The 7715-nt window shown below is 42.8% G+C and overlaps 1 non-coding gene across 1 annotated transcript; it reads left to right on the top strand.

Annotated features, from left to right (window-relative positions):
• The first annotated feature begins 2855 nt into the window (after nt 1-2855).
• Nucleotides 2856-2937, top strand: TRNAS-AGA. Its single transcript has one exon. It is a non-coding gene; the product is annotated as a tRNA-Ser (tRNA).
• The last annotated feature ends 4778 nt before the right edge of the window (nt 2938-7715 follow it).

Here is a 7715-nt window from a genome sequence, read left to right as displayed (position 1 = left end):
ATAGGAACAATTATTTACTCTAGGAAGCTGGTTTTTCTCCAGGGTATTTTCTCTTTTGGGGCTTTCTAGTACAGTGATTCCCAACCAGGGTCCCAGAACTTCTAGGTGTACAAACATGACTCACAAGATATTCACAGTGATTTTGAGTAGGAATCTAGTGTCTGAAACAATCTGGTCTGTTGTAATCTTTCTGCGTTCTTTGCAACAGAAGAATTGCTCTGTTATTTTTTTCTGTAGGCGAAGAACAGGTGAAAACTAAGAGTTAGCACTTTCAGATAAGTTGCCTAAAGTTTAGCAAGGGGTGTCTACGGTTAGCAGGGTTCAGAACCACTGCTCTACTGGGATAACTGAACCAGTGTAGTGCTTGCAACTCTGCTTGAATGGCAATCTCATTTATGTCAGTAAAACCAGGTGACTGTTCCAGGCAGGAGGCCTGCTCACCCTACACCGGGAGATTCAAGCAGCCACTGTGCAGCTCAGCGGGGAATGCATGGAAATGGAAGTCTCCTGAGGCAAACAGTACCCTTAGTAGATGTACGGCACAGTAAATACCTGTTAAATGTTGGTGATGGGCTTCACATAAGAATTCCTAGAAGTTAAGGGGCTGGCTCTTCTTTGTCTTCTATGGCAAATTTCCTTGCAATCCCCCAAAATGTACAGAAGTAATTTCCTGCCTACAGAAGAAAGTTAATTCTTTAAATTAAATCATTTAAAATAAATTATTTAAAAAGTAAGCAAATATGTTACTGAAAGTGCAGACTTTATTGTGGTGCGTTCTGTGCAGATAAACTCTACTTCTCCAAAAACCTCAGTGTCACCTACTGTGCACAGCACCGGGATGGTACTACATTGTACTTCAGCGTTTGCTTTTTGATGGTAGCTACTATATGTAACCTTACGAAAACACACACACACTCTTACTCTCATTCTTTCAAAAAGAGGGAAACAGTCTGAGAAGATACAAGATGCCCCCTGACAAACAGCACCCAGGAGGTGCTTTCATAGCAATTGTAGCATTTGCAAGCCACATTCGGTTAAAGTTATGTTGTAGCTACTTATTAGCCATTAAACAAACACCCAATGCATACAGCCCTACCAAAAGAAATCCATGTCTCGATGTGTAACTTCAAAAATCAAAGATATGGGAGTCATTAAGGCAGTCACATCTGTCTTTGGACACTTAAAAATCTAGGTTTTGGTTTTCAGTGGCCTCATTTGAAAACTACTAACCTGTATTTTTTTCCTACTGAATGACAACATAAATTGAAAATACGGCGTATGTCCACTTTAAAGGCTGGCTGTCTTGTGTCTTATTAGTTCTTGTAAAAGCTGGACTTGTCTTTTGAATAATGTATCCCTCTTCAGATCCCATGGTAGAATAAGCAGATTTAAAAAAAAAAACTGCATTAACTAGCAAGGGGTGGCTTCCCCTTGGGCTAAAAGTATAGCAGGTCTTAATGTGGGCTGGCTTTTGACCTTCTTTCTAATTTATGAGGTCTTTTTGGAACATACTATTTATGTTTGAAATTGAAATGAGAAGAAAGGATGACCCAATATATTTACAAAATATCGAGCTACTAAGGAATATTAGAAAAACACAAAACAAAGGCAGAAGTTGGATGGATGAATCCTGGCAAGGTGAGAAAAGGTGACCTTGGAAACTTTTGCCCTATCAAGTTGGAGGCAATCACTTCTGATCACGCTGATGGTCTAAACTCTGTGCTGAGTGGCAGTGCAACAGGCTTCAGTGTCTTGTCACTTTATTGAGATCATTCTAGATTTACAATGGTGTAAATGGGAGCAGTGTTGAGCTTGAAATAAAAACTCCTCTGGGGGGAAACCCTGTTTTACAATCTAATGAAACACTGCAAGGAATGGATAGCTGTAATAAAAGGGAAGGTGTGAGAATGGCCTCAACTGTTCAGCAACTCAGATTTTTACTTTATGCTTCTTGGCAGCCCCTTGGCTGTTGCCGTGGGCTTTCTCCTACATTACCAACATACATAAAATTCAAGCTCCTGGATTTCTGGCATATTAGCTTGTTTTACTGAAGGTTAGTCTGAATTTTTCAGGCTGCATTTACCTTTAATACAGCATTGTCTGTCTCCCCAGCAGACCTGAGGGACTCAATAGTTGCATTCACTGTCAGTAGGGACTGCTCAATGTTGTTTTTGCGGTTCATCCCTCTGAATGGGCCTTGAACATGATGTTGCCCTTGAACTCTTGCCTTGACATGTTTTTAATGCACTAGTGATGGCAGGAGTCACTGTGTGGGGAAGCAAACAGGACTTTCTATTAAATCAAGAATCATGTCTTTCTTTGTTAAAAGTGATATTTTTCTTTCATAGCACGAGCTAGGAAATAGGTGCTCCTCATTGCTGCAATTCTCTCCTCATCAAAATGTTCATTTGACGCTAGCTCTGAAATACTTGTGGTAAGACAGTGCCGTAACTGGAGCGTGAATATGATGCTTGAACCCATTTAAGTATTGCATAGGTTTTCCTATTACTCCAAATGCATCTTCTGTGGGCCAAATCCAAGATGCTCTTGCACATTTAGGGTCCTAAATCACCAAACACTATCCTAATCCATCTTGTGCAACAGCCATCAAGGTATTTAGGCATTTAAAGGGCTCTACTGAGACATTTACCTTCACTATTTTCTCTTGTGCTCATAACACTCTGTACTCAATCTTCATTTGAAGAAAAGAATAAAGCAGCTAGACTATTTGAGGTGTCCTACCCGTCGTACTGAAGCTGGCCTCCTGGGCAACCTAGACAGAAAGAGTAAAAGGTCTGGAAAGAAAGCAAGTGTAACTTTTTGGCTCCATAAGTGGCACAGTTTCCCCAGAAGATGTAGTCGTGGCCGAGTGGTTAAGGCGATGGACTAGAAATCCATTGGGGTCTCCCCGCGCAGGTTCGAATCCTGCTGACTACGCTTCTGCTTTTCACTTCCCCTCCATGTGGCATTGGTCAGATCACGGTTGGAGTACTGCAGCCTGTTTTGGGTGCTGTGCTTCAAGAAGGATGTTGATAGACTCTAGAGGAGGGCTGCTTGTATGGTTAGGGTTTTACAGAACAAGCCCTATGAGGAGAGACAGAGGGACCTGGACCTCTTTAGCTTCTGCAAGAGAAGGCTGAGAGGTGATCTTGTGGCCACCTACAAATTCATTAAGGGGACACAGCAAGGGATCGGAGATGCTCTGTTCACCAGGGTGCCTCTTGGGGTAACAAGGAGCAATGGTCACAAACTGACAGAGAGCAGATTTAAGATAGATACCAGGAAAAACTTCTTCACGGTAAGGGTGGCCAGAATTTGGAATGGGCTTCCAAGGGAGATGGTGCTGTCCCCTACCTTGGGGTCTAAGAAAAGGCTGGATAGGCATCTGGCTGGGGTCATCTGACCCCAGTACTCTTTCCTGCCTAGGCAGGGGTTCAGACTTGATGTTGAGGTCTCTTCCAACTGTGGCACCTAGCATCTATGAAGCTTCAAGAGGCTCAGGGGGATGCTCCTTTCTCTGGTGGATAGGGCACTTTGCTGAGACATAGGACATGTGGAGTCAAGCCCCTTCTGGCAGAGAGAAATCTAGAGTTTGGGTATCCCACATACTGGTTTAAGTGTCCTAACTACTACATTGGGTTAAAAGGTCAGAGGCCCTCTTTCTCTGATATTTAGGTGACTCCTTGTGAATATGGACGGGGCCCTCCTTGAGTTCTAGTATGGGTTGCAATTGTTTGAGAATTTTCCATATACGTTCCAAGGAGGGATGATACGTCATAACTAACGGTGTGTGACTTGTGGGGATTTTCTTTTTGTACTGCAGCAGTTCTTCATGTGGTATCTGGGTGGCTCTTTCAAAGTGAAATCTGTCTCTCTGGAGGACCGTCCTTGTTGAGTGAAAGCCGTTTTGAGATTTGTGAGGTGGCAATCCCAGGTGCTCTCAGTGCAAGTTCAGTGCCATCAGAGGCCTTGCCTGTATATTACAGCTTTATTGGTGTGTATAGGAGCACACAAAACACCACTAGACTTTCCCTTTGCCTGAAGAAGCGTGTTTGTGCCTGAAAGCTTGCAAAGAACAATATTTCCAGCTATTTAGTTGGCCTAATAAAAGAGATCACTGTGTGCATCTACATGTGATGCTACATCACGGTAGCAATGCGCTATGGCAACATCGCATCTGAGGGCAAAAACCATGCTGCTGCAGCTACATCACCACAGTGATGCACTCCACATTATAGTGTGTCTCCATGGCAATGCAGTGCTTAGAAATAACTGTGCGGCACGCACGGCTCAGTATGGGCTATTACTGTGCCGTCATGATGGCGCAGTAACAACAGTGCCATAGTGGCATGTGTAGATGCACCCACTTTTCCCCAAAGAAACTTGTCTGCCTATGTCCTTAGCAACCAACACCTCCTCTCATTACTGAACCTCTTCTGCCCTCTCTGCTGTCTCCTCCCTTTATATCCCTTACTCGGCAGTTCCTCAAAACCTGCCTTTCCTTTTAAAAGCCCCTTTCTTCTTTGTAATGGGGAAACGAAGAAGTCCCATTATACTCCCTCAGAGGGGATTCAGGTAATTCCCATTAGAAGCCGCATCTACACGAGATGCTGACTGCGCAGTTGTTACTGCATGGCCATTTAGGACTTGTATAAGCAAGTCCTAAATGACTGCATAGTAACCCACATTACTGCGCAGTAGCACTCACAAATGGCTTTTTTTGTGATGCTGACTGTGCAGTAGCATTGCGTCAGGGTTTCTGCCATGAGATGTTACTGTATAGTAGTCTCAGGCTACTGTGCAGTCAGTGTCTCCTGTGGATGCAGCCAGTATGTAGTGGATTCTCGTAACATGTAGCCACATAAGGATCCCTACCTTAAAAGAACAGAAGAGAGCTGGATGGTTAGGATTGCACAAAAGCTGCCCTTTATCAAATAAGAGAATTAGGAGAGTTACATGTCTATATAGGGCAGGTTGGCATTATTCCCTGGGGGCATATTAGGCTGTAGGATGAGATGTTTAAAGCACAAGGATGGAAGCTAGGTTTTACCACCTTTTTAAGCATGCATCATTTTAACATGGCTGATCAATGGGGGGTTTTTTTCAAACTCTTTTTCTTCATTTTTCTTCTCTTCTATTTTAAAACTACAGCTGGTTTAAATTGGTGTTGGAACCACTGGGTCCGAATCTCGGCCCCATTCAAGTCCCTTCATGTAATATGAGTGGTGCAATGGGACTATAATCTGAAGGGAGCCGCACAACTGAAAAAAAATCACAGAGGGAGGGGGACTCATTTGGTGTAAAACTGGCCAATTTCTCCGTTATGCCTCTTTTACCTTGTCGAGTGAGGAGCTTATTGAGAGTGGGAGAAGACACAACAGAGCACAATCCCACTGCATGTATCTGTGGACCCATTACTTCATGAATGCCAACTGTTACATCACAGCGTCTCTTATGGTCCTTTCTGGCTCCTGGAGTTACTCAGAATGAAGCAAATGCAAACATGAAAGGTACATTGTTACCCAGCCTGTGCTTTCTGTGCTAGGCCCTCTGAGAAGAAAATAATCTAGTCAAGTGAGAACTATAGAATTAAATGCACTGACAGCTGGAATGAAAAATTCTGTGATGCCCCTTATCCCCTACACCCACTTTCTACAATGCTTTCACTTCAATACTCTCCATCATGGGTACATCTAGGATTTTTAAAAGGAGAGCCCAGGTGGTGTGGTGTACATATAACACAACATATATTTTCCTCCAGTTACAGAGAAACAAGAAGCTTTATGCTACAAAGTATGCTAAGGACCTACCACTATATTATTCAATTTAAAATGAGAGTAAAACCAAATACCTGTTGGTATGAGTGAGCACTAATTTGCTAAATGATATGTAAAGTTTAATAACCATAATGCATTAGACAAAAATAGTGAAAAAGTTGTATTAAGCCTGAGGTTATTATAGTTAAATGTGCATCTCCAATTCAGATTCCTAAAATAAAATCTAGCCTTTTTGAGCATCTTGACAGTGCAAGCAACATTTCACTGCCAGTCATTTTCACACCTGAATTAATATTACCACACCAGAGTTAAAGTGTGTAGGTAAAGCTAAAAATAGCCTGCACGGCTTTGAAATGGAAGTTGGATTTTACTAGGAATGGCTAACAGACAGCAAAATTGTAGAAGAAAAGCTTGATTAATAGAACATCAAGCTACTAATGACTGTTTAACACTTCTTCTTGACAGAAAAAAACAAATTGTAGCTTGATTAATAAGACATAAAGACCATTAAAAACAGAGAGGGTCATTAACACCTGTGGAATGAAGAGAGTTTAGCAAGAATGAGGTTGATTATAATGAGCCCATTAAGTCAATTGACTCCTTTAGTGCTGCCTGAATTGAAATAGCCTATCCTTTCTGGACAGTTGGCTTTAAAGTTTGGGTGGAGCAGGAATCAAAGGAGTGGTGAGGGGGAACACAGGGTGCAATTGTCTTTGTGCGGCCCTCCCAGATCTGCCCCTGCTCTCTCTACTTCCTTATCCTCATCCATATTCTTCTCCATCAGCTTCCAAAAATGTCTCCAAGGTTCAAGCCCCAGGGATTCAAGTCAGCACTTGTTTGTCTGAAGCATGTAGAAAAACCCCAAGCAGATTCTCCATGGCACTTTATTCACACTCTTTGGCAAAGTTATTATAGAGTATAATCCTGCAGGTTTATTAGCTCCTTCAATGCTATTTGGTCCAACCAGGTACATCTACATGTGCAATTAATTTCAAGCAATAAACTCTGGAGCAATTTCAGCTGGAGTAAACTACTCCCAGGCTCAGTGTCTCCATGTGCACCTGGGACAGGAGCAATTTGAACCAGGGTGGAACAGTTTATGTCAGGGCTGGTCAGACCTGGGCTCTGGGCTCTGGGCAGCAGTGTTGGTGTCGGAGGGGCTGGCTAGGGAATGAGGCTGCTGGAAGTGTGGAGCTGTGTTGCCAGGTGGCCGGCAGGAGTCTGGGCCCCTGCTGGCAGGGCTGACCAGGCACATTTTACACCCATGGTCAGCATCTGTATATGCATTTAATCACAGTGAATTACCCCACCGTAAGAGAACCCCAACAGTGCTATCTTACAGTAGCATTAAATTAGTTCACTGAGGACTAATAGTGTTGCACGTGTAGACGGTGATGCTTTACTCCACAGTTAATTAGTCCACTCTGTAATAAAGCACATGTGTAGATGCAGCCACCTTATTTTATTTTTCAAGGTCTGCTCTGCATTCTTAACTTTCCAGTGATTTCAGTTGAACAGAAGCAGCACTGTAGCTGCTGGGTTTGACTGACTAAGAACAAATAAAAGGTTTATATTTTAGCTGTAAATATCCATATGCCATTTTTGAACCAATGTAATCCATTGCTAGAAAGACTGGTCTGATGAGATGGGTGCAGCACCCTCCTGGCCCATTATTACTGACAGAATGGTAAAAGAGTTGTATAGCAAGCTTTAACCATATTAATGACTGCATGCACCTTCTGGTTGACAAGAAAAACAAAGAAAGTTAGAAACAGAAAAGCAGGTTCAATTTTCCAGAGATATCCAGTGAACCTCCCCTGCAAATAATGCTGCTTGAACCTCCCACCTCCCCCCCAGCAACCTGGGAAACTAATTTATGCTGCTTGGAAGTGGATGATGAGCTACAATTCCCTACCTGCAAGCAATGAGTCCAAGATT

Source organism: Crocodylus porosus, unplaced genomic scaffold (assembly GCF_001723895.1).
Source record: "Crocodylus porosus isolate Cpor-Errol unplaced genomic scaffold, CroPor_comp1, whole genome shotgun sequence".
Taxonomy (NCBI): Eukaryota; Metazoa; Chordata; order Crocodylia; family Crocodylidae; genus Crocodylus; species Crocodylus porosus.
Note: the sequence above shows the minus strand (reverse complement) of the source record. Positions and strands in the feature narration are given on the sequence as shown.